The 17,364-nt window shown below is 37.3% G+C and overlaps 1 protein-coding gene and 1 long non-coding RNA gene across 2 annotated transcripts in view; one reads left to right on the forward strand and one right to left on the reverse strand.

The window, feature by feature from the left end:
* The window catches only part of LOC116324447 (cadherin-12-like), a 99,721-nt gene that overhangs the window by 49,025 nt on the left and 33,332 nt on the right, over positions 1–17,364 (reverse strand). The gene's annotated exons all lie outside the window — the stretch shown is intronic.
* The window catches only part of LOC120441656, a 59,412-nt gene continuing 49,165 nt past the window's right edge, over positions 7,118–17,364 (forward strand). The window contains exons 1-2 of the long non-coding RNA XR_005614162.1: positions 7,118–7,446; positions 7,561–7,646. This is a non-coding gene — a long non-coding RNA (uncharacterized LOC120441656). The remainder of the gene's footprint in view (positions 7,447–7,560; positions 7,647–17,364) is intronic.

The raw sequence follows: 17,364 nt of genomic DNA on the forward strand, positions 1-17,364 counted from the left end.
ATTTAAAGGCTGTAATGCAATGTGATCATCACCATATATGATTATGCATTTTTGCTTGATAAAGTATGGAATTTCCATGGCCAGCTAACTACTTGTGGCTTGGGGCAAAAATGATTTTTCATTTTTATTCTATCAAAAAAGGAATCTGAATGGAGGTTGCTACATTTCTGGTTGCTTTTAAACCTGTGAACTGATTCCCGTAATCACCCTCTTACAATGGCACCACCTAAAAAGTGGATAGATCCACACTCTAACACTCACTTTTCCCTCCCTTAAATTAGCCTCTCCTCAGCCTGTAAATATTAACCTTTTTGCACATAGATAATTTTCCAGTGAATTTCCATGGCAATGCCCGGCATAGAGCCAAGAGTAAATGTGGGATGAGGCCATGAATTCTTTGTAGATTATGGTTCAAAACAACCCAAGACACACAGACATATGCACAAACACACTAGAAGTAATTTGAGATTCAGAGCAAATTCCCAAGCTCACGCAAGCATAGCCTGGCATTATAATGTTATCACCCGTGGTGCATTATTTATTTCTACAGAAATGAATGAAAATTATAGTTAGTGCATGACCCCTATTGGATGGCACCAAAACCACATAATATTTTTTGCAATGACCGGAAAAAATGCAAAAAGTAGATTATTATTTTTGTCTAATATACATAAAGTAATAATGATAAAATTATTATCCTCAGGAACAAACTAGATATTGTAACAACAAAATGTGTTTGCATTTATCCTTAGTTAGTAATATAAGGTTATTCCAACTTATGATTGGCATGTACTGTAACATCTTAACAGTATATATTGTGATGTAGCAGAATGTGGGCCACAACTAACGTTTTCAAAGTACCTCTTTACTTGGTTTCCTATATGCAGATGTGCTGTGCTTATAACCTTATGTAATACTGTTAATTTAAAACTACCATCTTATTGTCAATTTAACCACTAACTGACATGTGAGGTAAAGCAAAAGATGGTAAAGTTTATTGGCTGAAAGCCCTCTTGCTGAGTGACATGTTGGTCTTCTAATGAAGAGAAACTAGTGGATCAAGTGTCTCCACATGGAGAGAATTCAGTCATGGAAAGAAAGGGATGTCATAACGTGCCTGTCATAAAGTATTAAAACTAAATAGAATAAAATGAAAACTTGTTGCAAGTGCTGACTATGAAACAATAGTGTCAGTATTTGCAACTGAAAACCTCTTTCCAATCATGCTTGAATGGTTGAGCAGTTTCATTTATCCCAGAGGGTCTCTTAATTTTAATGATAATTAATTGTGATTTTTCATGTGTCTCAAATTAATATTGTAAAAGGCTTTGGGGTATTTCTTTTATTACTATCCGCCTACAGGGCAGCACTGTAAGTGTACAGAAAAACTCATTTTTAAAACTTTAACAATGCATTTTAATTTCATTTGAGGATGAGTGCCTGCACTCAACCCAATGGGCAATGACACGGGGTTGCAGGTGGAAACATCTAGTTTGGAAGATATGTTGATAGGGAAGGAGCCTCGCTTTGGGAACTACAGGGTAACCCTAATCACTTTGTAGGGAAGACAGACAAAGCAACCACACAGAAATTTAAAATGTAAAAAGACTCCCAGTTCAGTGATGAATTTCAAGACTATGAAGTCTGTTAGTTAAACTTTGAAGTGCTAAAAATAAAAAAATAAAAAATAAAATTTGAACTGCCCAGACAACAGACTGGTGACCTGTCCTGGGTGTTCCCTACCTGGGAAAGCTTTCAGTCCCCAACGATCTTGGTTAAGCGGATGGTTGGATGGATGGAATGATAGACGGTAACTGGAAGATGTTGTGGATGAAGTCAATAGAACTTAATGTGCAAAATGCCAAGTAATTAGCAGCTTAAAAAGAAAAACACACTCACACACTTACACACACACCTATGCCATCAGAAACCAGGAATAGTTTTGCTTAATGTTACAATGGTTTGCTGCTAAATGGAGTAACATAAGTTCATTTGGGAGCTTTTAAAAAAGGCTTTGTCCACCAGAACATATGAAGGGTGTGGAGGTGAATGTCAGTGCGACATCTCAATATATTCCTCATAGCAACATTCCAAAGGACTGCAAAGACCCAAGGAGTTCTGGGTTTGATGAAAATACCATATTAAACACCACATTAAAGAAAACACTGATTACAAAATATAGCATATGATTCAGTGACTCCATTTGTCATTTTCTCCATTGCTGGGTGCCACTGTGCCTCTGTGCCATTTGTCAATCTCAGGCTGGCCACAGTTTCATTTTTGCCTGTGTATGTGTATGAGTGCAAGGGCTGGGTGATGCATAATATATAACGGCGTATCGACTGCCAGTGTATGCCAATTATTTCACCAGGTTTCTCAAGTCCAAAATTAATTAATTAATTTAAATCATTACTGTTTTTTTCTCTGATTTCTTGCTTGCTTTCTTTTTGCGTCTGACCTAAAACATTTAAGAGGAATATTGTTATTTATTATCTGTAATGATCTATTTTACTTTTTACTGTGCTGTTTGGCTATAGGCTGCTGTGCCATTATGCCTGGCTGATGTCCTGCTTATAGCTTCTGTGAGATTTGATTCATGTACGCTTGAATTTTGTTTATTTCCTGTTAGCATGTGTGCAGGCTTGTGAAGCATGTGCGTCATGGTTTTGGGCCATCTGTTCAGCTGTTTCAGATATCCAATTGACATTTATTTATTGCAGCAGAGAAGTTGATGAAATAGTTTGAGATGTTATGATTCTTTTTTTCCCATCATTTTGAGTCATGCCATGTCTCAAAAATGTAAAGTGTGACTCAGTAATTATAAAAATCAAGAAAACACAGAAGGGTTTTGGTTTCAGTGGCTATATAAAAAGATGGCTTTAATGTGGTTTACTTTTTCTCTATTCGGATTATTGATTTGTAAAACGTAGAATCCTGTGATGGCTTTGCTTAAGGATGGCTTCGCCAACATCGCCAGCTTCCTGATATGTTTTCTGTCTTTATAAAGTATAATTTGCTGTTTTATTTTCCTTTGTTCATATTCTACTTTGGTTTAAGCCATTGTGCTCTTACTTTGGCCATTGTGCTTGGCTGTGCATTTCATCATTTAGTAGACCTGCCATGATGTTGCTGGCTGCAGTTCCCTGCTTCTTGTCTCCGCTTTTGTAGGATGCATCAGTCTCTTGTAAAATCAGCTGGGCAGAGAGCTTCCTCTCTAATTAAACTGTCTTCATCACAAAATCTGGGCAGCACTTTTTGGAGCAGTAATGATTACAGTTATTTATCATTTTCTGATGCTATATTTAACACAATACCATGTCTGCAGGTTAAACTACATTCAGGTACCCTAGGGCCTAGGGTATAAACACAGTCCTTTGTGGATATACACACTCTTATGTGGAGAGTTGTATTTTGTTGAGCCAAGTGAAAGGCAGCCATTTCTTGTGGATCTTTTGACAGACAGCAGTATGGTTTAAGTGTTGTTGCCCTCAGGTGCTCCCCAGCAATTTGTGCTTCAGAGTTTGCTGGTCTTTAATAAAACACTGTGTATTCTAGTACCTGGTGTTTTAGTTGGACAGTAACAGAGCATCAAGAAGAGTACAAGATGAATAAGGGTTTTGTGTAACTATGATTCATGCATCTTTCACCTTCTGTCCTGTTTTGCAATCTTGTAAACGTTCAAAATCTATTCAAACGGTTTATGAAATCACTTGTACTACAGCGGAAGATAAAATTAAGTTAATAGTGAACAGCGAGGGCTTGAAATACATATTTCAAAATTGGGGAGGGAATTATTCACTTAAATGTTTTCCACAAGAGGGTTTTTTTACACACTGTGAGCTTAACTAAAGATTTTATTGCCCTATCCTTGCTACAGATTGTGTTTTGATTGTGCTTCTCCTCAAACTGCACGATTGCTGTAACATCTGCTCTGTTTATATTTGCTTTGGAAGTTGGAGTCAGAGACGCACTATTTTCCTGGCATCGCCAAACCGAGACCACTGACATCAGATTGGTATACATCAGTGATATGGTATATCAGAGAACACTGCTCTAGAGTCAAGTGGCACCAACGTTTACACCACTGTATCTGATGCTTTTTGTTAGTGTTGGCGATGCATGTGACGTACATTCACGACTGTTCCCTATCGCTTCAACTTCATAATAACACCAATAACAGTTGACTGTGAAATATTTAGCAGTGATGAAATTTTAGGACTGGACTTGCTGCACAGGTGGCATCCTATCACAATAACACAGTGGAATTCACTGAGCTCCTGAGAGTGATCCATTCTTTCGAAAATGTTTTTAGAAGCACTCTGCATGCCTAAGTCCTTTATATTACCTGTGCCCATGAAGGTGACTGGAACACCTGAATTCAATAATTTTGACGTACGAGTGAATACTAGGGCTGGGTATCGCCACTGATTTCTATAAGTGATTCGATTCTGATTCACAAGATCCCAATTCGATTCAATTTTGACTCAGACAGTCATATATATTATAATTCTGATCATTCATTAGCAGTGTTGGTCAAGTTACTTGAAAAAAGTAATCAGTTACGAATTACTGATTACTTCCCCCAAAAAGTAATCCTGTTACTTTACTGATTACTTATTTTCAAAAGTAATTAATTACTAAGTTACTTAGTTACTTTTTAAAAACACAATTTACAACCTGAATAGGTGATAAAGCGATAGATCTTTCAGCCCAATTCTACTTTTTCTGCATAATCCATCATACAAAATGTAATCAAATGGAAAAGTCTCTTCTTAAAACTTGTTTTATTAGTTTTAATCTTTTAACTTTATGCATCAAGCAAAAATTTAATTATATGCAACATTCTCTGACTGGAAGAAATTTGTTTAACATTTAAACCTATTTTCTGCACATTCCAGCACATAAAATAAAATATTTTTTTTGTGTTTACACTCACTCTTTCAAATAGATGCAAGTAAAACACAGCAGAAAATAAATAAAGTCAAAGACTAGTTGCTCTATTTTCACCTGTAAAGCAGGACTGGGGTAGGCGGAGGTTTGCCCTGGTGCAGGTGCCGCAGCTGTCAGTTGAAGACTCCACGAGTTTCTCTGTGAATTTCCCATTACAGTCGTAGCGCATTCAGTGCTTGCTTGGAAGTTTAGGGGGGGGGTTTCGCTGTAAAAAGAAGTTTTCTTCCCACGCACAACGGACACTAATGTTTTTGTCACTTTTTATGGAATCAAACTCAAAATAAGGTCAGTACTTCCACGCTTTAAAAGCTGCACGCTCATACTCTCTCCCGCACTCGATATATTATCCATTGTTGATCTGCAGACAGCTGTTGTCACGAACGTCGCACTCGCTTACGTCACTGTCATGAGACATTCTCGCAAAAAACTCACGGTTTTAGTAACGCAGTAACGCAGCGTTCCTACGGGAAAGTAACGGTAATCTAATTACCGTTTTTGCAATGGTAATCCCTTACATTACTCATTACTTGAAAAAAGTAATCGGATTACAGTAACGCGTTACAAGTAACGCGTTACTGCCAATCTCTGTTCATTAGTATATGAATGATCAGACATATTCAGATTTTTATATCCATGTATAAAAACAAAGTTGACACTTGTGAGACTTCATCAGAGGTGTTAACATCACAGCAGATGCCTTTCTGTTAAAGCAACTGAGGATAAAACACGGAAAACCATGAAGAAGATTTTGCTGGCCTGGCTTTTTATGGCAGATAACCAATTAAAAAATGTTCCACAGGAAATCAAAAACAGATGAAAACCATGAATCAACATATGAACATTACCTGATGCTGCTGAAGTGAAGCAGGGCAAAGTTACAGATATTTTTTTGGAGACACAGCTAAGCGTTTTGCAATTTGGCATAACTTGTTAAAGTTTAAATTTCTTTAGTATTGAACAGCAGAAATGAGGCTTTCTTGTTGGAGGTCATTTTGGGGAAAAAAAACCAGCTCCCAAAGGCACTGTACACAACGGTAGACTGGCACATAATCAGCACGAAAGCACAATAAGCAAGAAAATAATGCAGAAAACAGAGTTTTGATGGTAAACTGGTCTCTAAGTACATTGACAGAGAGCTGTGCAGGAATTAAAAGCAAAAATAAGAGGGAATTCATGACAAAGTTTTTCAGACGTGAAGCGTAGTGTTGATCTTCTTTTGCTGCTGGTTCAGTGAGTTTTGTTTGGATATTGATGAAACCTGCAGCTTCACAATCTGTGAGATGTCGGCAGGATTGTGGTGTTACTGGAAAAATACATTTATATTTAAAAATCAATTCAGGTTTTAATGAATCGATATGACGTTATTTAAACTAAAATCCATTTGAATCCGGAAATCGATTTTTTAAACTCACCCCTAGTGAATACGTAGTGAATATCTGTACTTCCTACTAGAGGTGGGCTTACCGATCAAATTATCAATACCAACTCTAGTATTGGTATTGGATCGATACTAGCACGATTGGATTGATACTTTGCTTTTATCCATCAAGTTCAGTATGTAGCCCACTGAACAGTGTTATTTCTTTGCAACAAAAAAACCTCAAATATGCACTATAAAAAATGTCTGAACATTTTTGTGCGCTTTAGAGACAGAGAAAATTTATATCCCAGGTCTCCAAAAACCCAGTTTCAAAACACATGAAAAGCTGAAAGGCGTGTTTTGTTGTGTTAATTAATTATAGTAACAAAGTAACAATCACAGTGATATAGTGGTGTTTAAAATGTGTTCAGAATTTGCAAATTGAGAATTAATCTCATAAGTCATGGCACCTACTCTCCCCCAATTAGCTGACTGAATAACTTAAAATGATTGGTACTGATATCAGCAATCCTGGCCCTGTATTTACTTGGTATTGGATCGATACCAAAATTTGTAGTGTAGCTCAGCATTACTGTGAATGAGGGAAAGTGTGAATGTTGAATGCTTTTGTTGAAATGTCCAGGCAAGTATGTACATGTTAAATGACAAGTTCAAATAGCATCAATTAACACACAACTTTAGTTCTTTTGAAATTTCTTTATGATAATTCTTCATCAAGTATTGGTATCGGATCAGTATCATCGATACCACCCTGAGTTTGACTTGGTATCGGATCGGAAAGGAAATCCGTGGTATCGCACATGACTAAGTCCTACTCTTTACATTTTCAAAACAGGCTCGTAACTTTTGCTTGAATGCACTTGAGGGGAGTTATTTTATGTCACTGCTTGTCTACAAACCGATTTGAGCCTAAACAGTAACATATGATAGGAAATCCTGTTCCTGTATTAATCGCCAGAGGACGTCGCATAAAAAGAGATGACGTCTGCCAAATTAAGGGGCTAAAAGTGGGTTGGTGTTTTTATTTATTTATTTATTTTTTTGCCACAACACTGGAACGACTAGCCCTACTGAAGAGGCGCGAGCATAAAAGGAGTGACTTTTTTAAGTGTCAGGTAATTAAAATGCAACGTTTCTGTCCGCTCAACAAACGCCAGCAAAGACAAAAAACTGTTCATGTGCAGTTTGTCGCACTTTGTGTTGCTAGCTAAAGTTGCTGTATTTCACAGGGAGAGAAAAGAAAGAGCGCTAACTTCACTCAGAGATGGAGAAAGATAAGAAAAACAGGACAGGAGTGGAAGAGATATATTTAAAGGTAAGAACTGCTCAGTGGTATCTGATAAACTGGAAAATTATGGGTTTTTTTTTTTTTTCATATTGTGGAACATGCTGTAAATCAAACTAAACTAACTGCTATTTAAAGGCTGCATGAAAATCCTCTGCAGTTTAGTGAAGGTGAAGGTTAAACAGGTTAGTTTGCTGTACTGTGATGGATTTAAAGTAAAGAACAGTGTGTGACTGGTGCACAGCGGCTGTGGTTTCATGGTCAGAGTTACAATAAGTGTAGCAGAGATTCATGTGAACTTTAGCAGATGATGCTTAGATTCACTGACTGAATTCCACCGACATACCAACTTATACTGTCTAGAAAAAAGAAGGCATAGACGGTGTACTGTCAGTGAGGATGGAAATCAGCCAAGACAACTCGTGAAACATCTGCTGACATCTTGCTGAATTCAGTTGTGTACATCCACAGAGAGAAGCAGGTCAGCTGATCACAGCCTGTACATTAAGAAAATCTACTGGAGCTCTCAGTAGAAATTACTGTGAGATCCTTTTCCCCACGCTGAGCCACTACAGTTGATTTTTGGACTAAAATTTTTGTATTCCCATCTCCTGATATTGTTTTATCATTATGTTAATACAGCACAAGGTTCAGTTAGCTTTGCACGAAAATGGAACTGTCCCCCAAAGAGCAACTTTTTACTTTCTTACTTTGATTACATTTGAGAGATTGTACTTTTTTAGTTTTGCTTGAGTAAGGAAATTGAATCAGTACTTGGACTTTTACTGGAGTGGTTTTTAGCACTAGTATCTGCACTTCTTCTTGTACTTCTAAGTATAGGATGTCTGTACTTTTGCCACCTCTGCTGACAGGAAACATACAGGGTCGCACTCAGCACAAACACCTGTGTTCAGTCATCTGCAGTCTAATACAGGTTCTGCAACAAGCAATGTAATATGATAATGAATTTTAAAATAATTTTTTTGATCACACATGAATCACACATTGTGATTGCAGTTACATAACGCTATCTGACACAGTTCCAGCGAACAAAATAGGGAGCACTTGAAGTCTGTAGTCAGTAGTGCTGAGCCAACATTTTCACACCACTGTCTCTTACAGTGCACTGTTTCAGATTGCTTAAGGTTGTTTAGTTGTTTGCGATAGCTTCCATGTACTCTACTTTGTGATGTGATGGTGTTTAATCAATATACTAATGACTCAATAGGCTGCCCTATCATCAGTCAACACAGTACTACTGTGGGCGCATTCATATTTTTGTGTACTATTGAGCAAATAATCACATTGTATTTATGATTAAATGGAGAGTTTATATTTAATTGTCATTTAACTAAGAAGAAGAGAGTGGGGGAAAAAACAAGCCTCTTTTGGGTATTGGCATAAAAAGAATATTTTTCACATTTGTAGTTTATTCAATACAAGTACCCAAGAGAGGAACCTGCACATTGATTCAGAGCTGCAGAATTGGAGATGAAAAAGAAATGCAAATGCAAAATGAACAGGCACATTGCCCCATTAATTATAAGTGAAACTTGACTGATATTAATTAAAAATTCCATTGCACTAACAATGGTAATCAATTATGTAAAGAAAGTCCATTAATAAGAAGGGAGACAAATGCTTTGTTTAAGCTATAAAACACCCACAAGACAAGAGACATGTTCGTATCCATAACCTTTTTAACAATACGGCTTTTTAAAAATAAAGACGGGGGAATTCCTTCCATTGTTGTAGCACTGTTTCCAATTTCTAACACGTGAACAACACAGTTACAGTTTTCAGTAATGCCATTATTTCATTTGCACACATTAAGTAAATCAACTTGTGCAGAATCAGTGAATAAGGGCTGGCTTGTGATGATATCCTTCCTCTCCATTTTTCATGTTAAGGACAATTAGTAAAATTCTCTGCTCAGGGTATCAGGTGACATGGCAGCTATAAAAAGAAACTGCTCGTGTGTGGAGCTGAAATGAGATTCCTGTTGCCATCCAAGCTCACACTGTCACTGCACTTACATTTCATTTGTTTACATGCATTTTTTTCTTTTTTTTTTCTCCTTTAGTGTTCAGTTTGTCAGACAAATTTTTCAGTGATCACGAAGCAGTTCAGGTTTTGTTGGCATAGCTTTTAAAGGGGAAAAAAGATTAGATTTAGGGTTAAACCTTTAATTTCCACAGTATTGAGGAAATGATGAGCAGCCAATGCGCCAGCAATGTTTTGAAAACAAATATGGCTAAGGCAACTACTCATCTATTAATCATCAGGGCAAAATACTAATATTGACTCAGACTACTCAACTACTAGCAGAAATGATGGGAAATGGTAGCTCATCTTACCGGCTGTAAAATAGTCACATATTTGGAATTTGCCTTGCAGTAAATTCTTGACTGTGCAAGAGGTCGGTGATCCCTGTTCCTTTTAGGATTTGCAGTGCATGGTTCCTCATTGGCAATGCAGTAAACCCTGCATATTGATTAATTTGAGTGATTTCAGAGAACGTAACCAACCTCTGTAGAAAATGCTGTAATTGGATTTCTGCAACCAGGATTATGTGGAGCTCCTCTAAGGAATGCATATCACAGCCACAACCCTTTGCTGATAGCGAGCCAACATTGTTCCTTGAATGGTCCAGCAATCCCGCACCAGTGAGTGCATTTACAAAATTGTAAACAAGTCTGAAAAGAGTTAGAACGTACTTGCTCTTCTTGTATTTAAATGCTATTAAATGTCTCTGTGGATTATTTACATTCCGTGGTATACAAGCGAAACATGTTTCCTGACTGGTATCACAAAGCTCTTCTTTGCATATTTATTATACTTTATAAATAAATTGATTCTAATCCATATTTAATTGTGGATTATGCTTTGAGCAAGACCAGGGCATATTCTATATGTCACCTGTCAGAATTTATACTGTGCACTGTTAATGAGAGTAAAACATTCCACTGCTCTTATGCGCCCCTGTTCTATTGCTGTCTTGTATTCATTATAAGGTCTGAAACCACCATTCAGTTCAGCCATTCAACCACTGTCCTAGCAACTCAGGAGTATGATGACAGTCTGGCAGTCTGTTGGCATGGGGGTACGTTGCAGGTGGCTTGAAGTTCGTGTATTGTCAGGGCACATGATGACTCCTGGTTGCAAGGTAAGTTTTTGCAGGTAATTTTGGTGAGCAGCAGCTGATGGAAGGACAACACTATGCCAAATCCTGCAAGCTTATTATAGCTGATCGATACTGGCCTCCGAGCTATTTCTTTGCTGCTGACAACTCAGAGCTCCCTGTCTGGTTTGTGTCACACCTCAGTCAGGTAATGGGGACGAAAAGTTAACAAAGAAAAAAAAAAGATATTCATACAGGAGGCTATACTGGCAGATATGCAATCTCAGAAAACACGTGTGAGGAATGGAGAGAGCGAAAGCAAGAGGCAATAACCGAGTGACAGATATTGTCATGGGTGTGCGACAGCAGCAGTCAAAACTGAGACAACTGCGTTTACGTTTTCGAAATGGGTCAATTGTAAATTGTTTTTGATGTAAATGTTTCCTAGGCCAAGAATCTGAGGAACTCGCGGTAAGATTTCTGATTGTATACAAGGCTATCTTTTGCAAATAACATTATGCAGAACAGATTTTTTTCTTTTTAAAAAAAAAAAATAATATTGATATACATGATTCTGTTGATCCCAGAGAACAGGGTTAAGGCCGCATTCCATTTTCTCATATCACACATGATTAAACAATATATTGATGTGTGATATGACATGCACAATGCAATTTTCTGCCTACAGTGCCAACAATACTGCCCATCAGTGTCATTGTAAACATAGAAAATGTGGACTATGGTATAAAGTGATACTGATTGGAGCATTACTGCACCATTTGGATATATGGCCCAAGCAATTCAGGGGAAAAAGCCCATTACCCATGAGGACAAAATATGTGAAATATATATTACTTTGGCAGGACAGATGAATGGCATCATTAGCTTTTATTTCAGCTGTTCTTTTCAGAAATCCCTGCAACATTCATCACTAACGTACATTACAATTGTAAATGCTCTCAACCTCTTAATATGTTCTAACGAGCAGCTGAATCACCGACACACTCCATGCATACTCTTCAGAAGAGCAATCCTTTCAAATTATGTAGAATGTGACAGTGAATTAAAAAGGTGGCAAACTTTGGTGAATTCAGAGACGGGTAGGGAGCATATGTACTTGTGTAACATAATCTAATGTATTGTGGTGCATTGGACATACCGTATAGAAGTCATGCACAATTCAACAGGATTCTTGAAAGACTCTTCAAATTGTAGCTTTCCTTAGCTGTTGATCACTGGCTACCAGTCTTCATAGCTTCATGCAAAACAGTCTTATGAAAGCTGAGATTTTTGGAGTTGAAGTTAATTATCCGCTGGCTTGCCTTGCAGTCAATCAAAGTATTTTATCCCAAGTATTTTACAGCAGTGGCTGTCATCATCAAATGATGTAAACAGGTTTGCTGCTTTTATATGGTCGTCTCCAGGTTTTAGCTTTACAGCTTAATTCCATAGCATTTAAAACAAACTGTATTTAACAGTGTGGAACATACTATCGCAGAGTAAGGATTGTAAATTTCATATGGTCAGCTGATGGAATCGCTCTCTTTGTTGGACCTGGTGCATAAGTCTTGCTGAAAAGGTTTTTATGTCCTTCTTATAGGTCCTCATTGAAAGATTAAATTGCAGGCTTCACATCAGTAATAAATCTCAGCCAGGTGTGGGGTGGTACTGAGAGGAAGAGCCATCAATAAAAAGAAGGATGGTCATTCCTTGTCAGGCAGGAAACAAGGGAATAAACAAGTTGTGGGAGAAACAGCTCTGCCCTTTCTAGAAAAAGAGGCTTATTGACTTATATGTAAATAAGTGACCTTTTGTCTGCAAGTGTGAAAAGCAGGGCATTGGGGCATGTCCTGCATGTCTTTGCATGCGCTGCATTGAAGTTATATTTTTTCTTTCTTTGTATAGGTTGTAAATGTGGCTCTTTAAATCTTTCTCTTTAACCTTCAGTGCTGTTACGGGTTAAATGATTGCTTTGTGCCACAGTGTTGCTGCGTTTTTTAAATTTTATTTTATTTTTTAATGAAAGCAATTCCCTGTCTGCTTTTTCTTGCCAAGTGTATAATTTGTTAAGTATCTTTTGAGAGTGTCATTGGCAACACATTCCATTGTTGTCATTTTCTCATGACTTGCATAAAGAGAAAATAGCGGATTCCCTATCATGTCTATTTTTTGGTTACATTCAGGCCTGCACTGGTTTTCAGCTTCAGTACAACTGGTTAATTATCTCTTAGAATGAAGACATGGTAAAAGGAAAAAATAGCTCGCATGTGACTCAAATTTGCAAAAGCATCCACTGTCACAAGCTTTATACTGTCATTTTACAGTGCACTGTTCGATTAAAAAAAAAAAAAAAAACAATTCAGGCATACTGTTCAGATGGATTTGATAACATGAAAACATTTCTTATCTGGGACCAGTACTCAGTTACAATTCTTAGATAATGTTGCCCTGAAAAAACTGAAGTTTTTAATTTATTATCAATGAAGCCTTAACCTTTCTGCTCTTTGATAAATCTCTCTTTACCTTCCTCTAACTGTATATAAGCATATTGTCTTGAGCATCCATATGCAGTGCAATATAAAGTACTGACAATATGCATACCTTTATATAAAATTGGAGCATCAAGTTAGAAAAATCCCAGCAGTCTGGTTGGCAAACATAAGAGATACATTGGGTTTTGATTACATCTCTTCTGTTAAGTATTAAGATAGTGTTGTCATTCAAAAGACAAGTGCTGTTTAAGTGTATTCTGAGTTGCCATATTATTAAAAATCTCAGGGAATTGCTTCCAACATCTATAGCCATCAAGTTTAAACAGAGAGTGACATGATGTCAGAGGAAAAATCTTGAAAATAGCTCCCGAACTCATTGGAGAGTTTAATCGAGGGTGAGAGGAAGCAGTTTGACTTGATATGCAGCTATGCTGTTAATAGTTTTTTTTTACGTCAGATAATCACTACTTGGCACACGAAAGGCCTCAGCATTATCTTATTGAGGGTACAGAGGGTTGTTATATTAACCCCCACGAGCCCTCCAGGCTTCGTTGCTAAACTGCAATAATGATGTTGTCAACATGAGAGTCTTAAAATTCTCTTCACGTATATTCTTCAATTAAGTGCATGGTTAGGTGTCGTTAGGATTTTATTGATGCCCGTATTGAAACGGGTGCAGCTTATTGACATTAGCAGTAAATTTATCCCTATGCAAATGCACATTTAGCGTTGCGTTTATTAGCGATCATGCCTTTCTGTTGGTTATAGTTTAACGATAGAGATTAATTGATTAATTTACTATTTGCTACATTGGGTCAGCACATGAAGTTCCCCTCCAGCTCATGTTTTAATTGCACTGAACTGATACTGAATGTACACGAGTTTCGAAACATCGAAACAGCCAACGCATCAGATTTAAGAAAACATTTGCAATGTGTGCCAAACATTCCACAGCAGTTATATCAAGTTGTCAGCAAGAAGATGATGTGGCCACCACAGCTGGTGTTGTAACTTTCCCTCTGTTAGTGACAAGCTCTACCTGCTGGTGCAACTTTCAGTAACTGTCTCTGCAAACGTATTGTCGGTGCAGCGTTTTACTTTAAATTTGAGGGAATGAAACCACATTGATGATGCAGTCTCATTAGTAGACAATTACACTGTGGAAAGCTTAATTTAAATTTAGGTGCCTAACCATTCGGTGAATGAAAAGTGCTGTGAAAATACTAATACAACAGCAAAGACACAATGCTGTACAAACAAACGCTTATAAGTGACACAATACTTTATGTGCTATCTTTATAAACAGCAGAGAAAGACGGTGGAAATATATTTGTTTTACTTTTATGGTTATTGTTTATGGCATTAAAGCTTGTTTCTTCACATTGCCGAGAACAACCTCACCATAAAAGTGAACAATGAGCATGACATGTTAATGTGGTTTAAAACCTTTAAAATATCCTTGGCAGACTGTGTTTCCTTTATTTACACTACAAATCAAATCTGGTATTAACATGCCCTTTTTTTTACTATTTCAAATGTAAATGTGATTCACTCTAAGTGCATCTTTAATAGAAAAAACTCCATAAAACATTGTGATTGTATGTAGAAAAGTTAAAAAAAAAAAGCAAGAACTCAGAGCATTGGTTAATACAAGCAGTTGGGACTAGTAGTAGTAGTAGTAGTGCTAAAGACCTTGCTGAATCCTGTGACCTTACTTACACCTCTGGGAGCAATAGGGGTAATTAAATAAGTAGTGGAGGTGAACCTGCAGTTGTGACTGTAGCATTTCTAACATTCCCCTCACGTTTAGTGTCTCCTACCTTAAATTCCTGAGCATGTAGCTGTTAGTGTTGGAATGTATAAAATCCTATCTAAATATTAAGATATATGATGCGTATAAAAATGGTGTGAATATTGTAGCTCTGTAGTTCTTTTTTGTCACACACAGTTATACAGTTTGTATTTTTAATTTAGATGGCATATATTAAACGGTATATAAGCCGGAGTATAGATTCATTTTCTTTATTTTGTACTCATCTGATAATAACAGAACAAGTGAAAGTGCAGACATGGCATATCTTTCTGCTTGTGGTGCAGAAGAAAAGAAATGTTGCTTTGCTTGCACTCATTAATCCAAAATAGATCAGGCAGCATTTGATGTTTTTTTTTTTTTTTCCATGTGTTTTTCTTCTGCCCTTTACAGACAACCTAGTCTCACAAATCTACATAGGTCTGTCACCCAGAACCTTGTCATTTATTTTTAGTATTATATCATGTTTAAAAGACCTTCTCATCAGTTACTCTAGCTAAACCTTATGTAAGCCACTAAGACAGGCCTAAGGTAAATTAAATCAAGCAAACTAAAGCTGGACCAGTGAATCATCTTTTTATATCAGTTATATCAGGTAACTGTATCCATCCATCTTCTTCTGCTTATCCGAGTCGCAGGGGGGCTGGAGCCCATCCCAGCTACCACAGATCGCCAGTCTGTCACAGCTAACACATGGAGGAAGACACTTACAGTCACATACGCACCTATGGCCTATTTAGAACCACCTAACCCCAATTACTGGACTACGGGCAGAAGCCAGATTACCCAGAGAGAACCTTGCAAACATCTGAACTCCACAGAGAAAGGGCCCGGCCAGATGTCGGGACCTTCTTGCTGTTATGATACTAATCACCATGCTCATGCTGCCCCAGGTAGAAGTACAGAAATGCCCAATTAGGTTTGTTGCATCATTATTAAATGGATAGATAGATTAATAGAAGAACCAGGATATTCTGAGATACACAAAATGATTTGGTTATTTATGTCTGTCAGATGCTTTGAAACATTTGCTATTTTAGTGGGAATAGTCAGGCAGTAAAACCAGGTAGAACTGCATGTTATCCAGTTATATTTGTGCTGATTGCATTGGCGCTGATATGGGTTCAGTGAAGTCTAAGACTGAGGTGAGCGTGTTCTGACAATTTGACGTACAGCAAGGCAGATGTAAGCACAACTAAATGTTATCCCGCTGTGCTCAACATCTTCCTTCTCCACAAACAGCTGGTGTATTCAGGCGAAAGGCACTAGTTAATAGGCAGACTTACTGATCCATAACACCAGTACTGGCAGTGTACTTCATCATCTGTGGTTGTCCCCATTCCTACTCCGATACATGTCTTGCATTCTGTGCTGTCAGAACAACTGGCAGAATTACACCTTGTTTGTAATGTGACTCATGTTTTTTATTTATTTATTTATTTTTTATTGGCTAGCACTAATTAGTAGTGATTTGGCTGTCAAAATTACAGTTGGCAATGATGCATGTAATGCTCTTGAAATAGATTTTGATTATTGCTAACAGGGTCAGGATTTAGTAGTGTTTGTCATTCGTCTCACACAGGCATGGATGCAAGTCGTTCTCCTGCTGCTGTCAGAAGTACCTTTTTCTGAGCTTCCTCTGTGAGCGCTGTTCCTACAGTCAGATCGTGCCATTTAAGCTTACAAAGAAAATATTAATTGTCTCCATTAATCATCTTCTTGATAAATTTGGGTGTTGTAAATTCTGAAATCTGCCTTGCTATGTACAGAGAAGAGCTTCAGGTTTCCGGGTGCATGCAAGTGGACCTCGTACACTCAAAGATGAATACTTCAGTGACCACAAAACCGGGATTTTTTTCCCTCCTTATTAGTCCATTGTTGCTAAATCTGTTATGACAGCATTTTTAACAATCATGTACTGAAGTACAGTGATTGTTGTATTCAGGATTCAGTTCAGTTCCTAGTTCCTTTTCATGTTCCATTCTCCTCTTTGCCTTCCCCACATTTCCCATATATCTCTGCTGCAGCTATCGAATAAAGGCAAAACAATAAAAATAATAATAAAAACACAAAAAGTAATGAATAATAACAGCACTGTGTTTGCTATATACCTAAATAAATTCCAGGTAACATACTCACAAACCATGTCTCATTAAAATACCTTTTTTGAGCTATAGGTGTGCATTTGGATAAACTAGTCACATGTACACTACTTGTGCTTTCTATATTACTTAGCATATGTAAAAAAAAAAAAACCAAAAAAAAACCCAAACTGCTTTTTCCTCTTGGGTTCTGTTGCCTCTCTTTAGAGGCTGTTGTCAGATA

The sequence above is a fragment of the Oreochromis aureus genome, linkage group 9 (assembly GCF_013358895.1).
Source record: "Oreochromis aureus strain Israel breed Guangdong linkage group 9, ZZ_aureus, whole genome shotgun sequence".
Classification (NCBI taxonomy): Eukaryota; Metazoa; Chordata; class Actinopteri; order Cichliformes; family Cichlidae; genus Oreochromis; species Oreochromis aureus.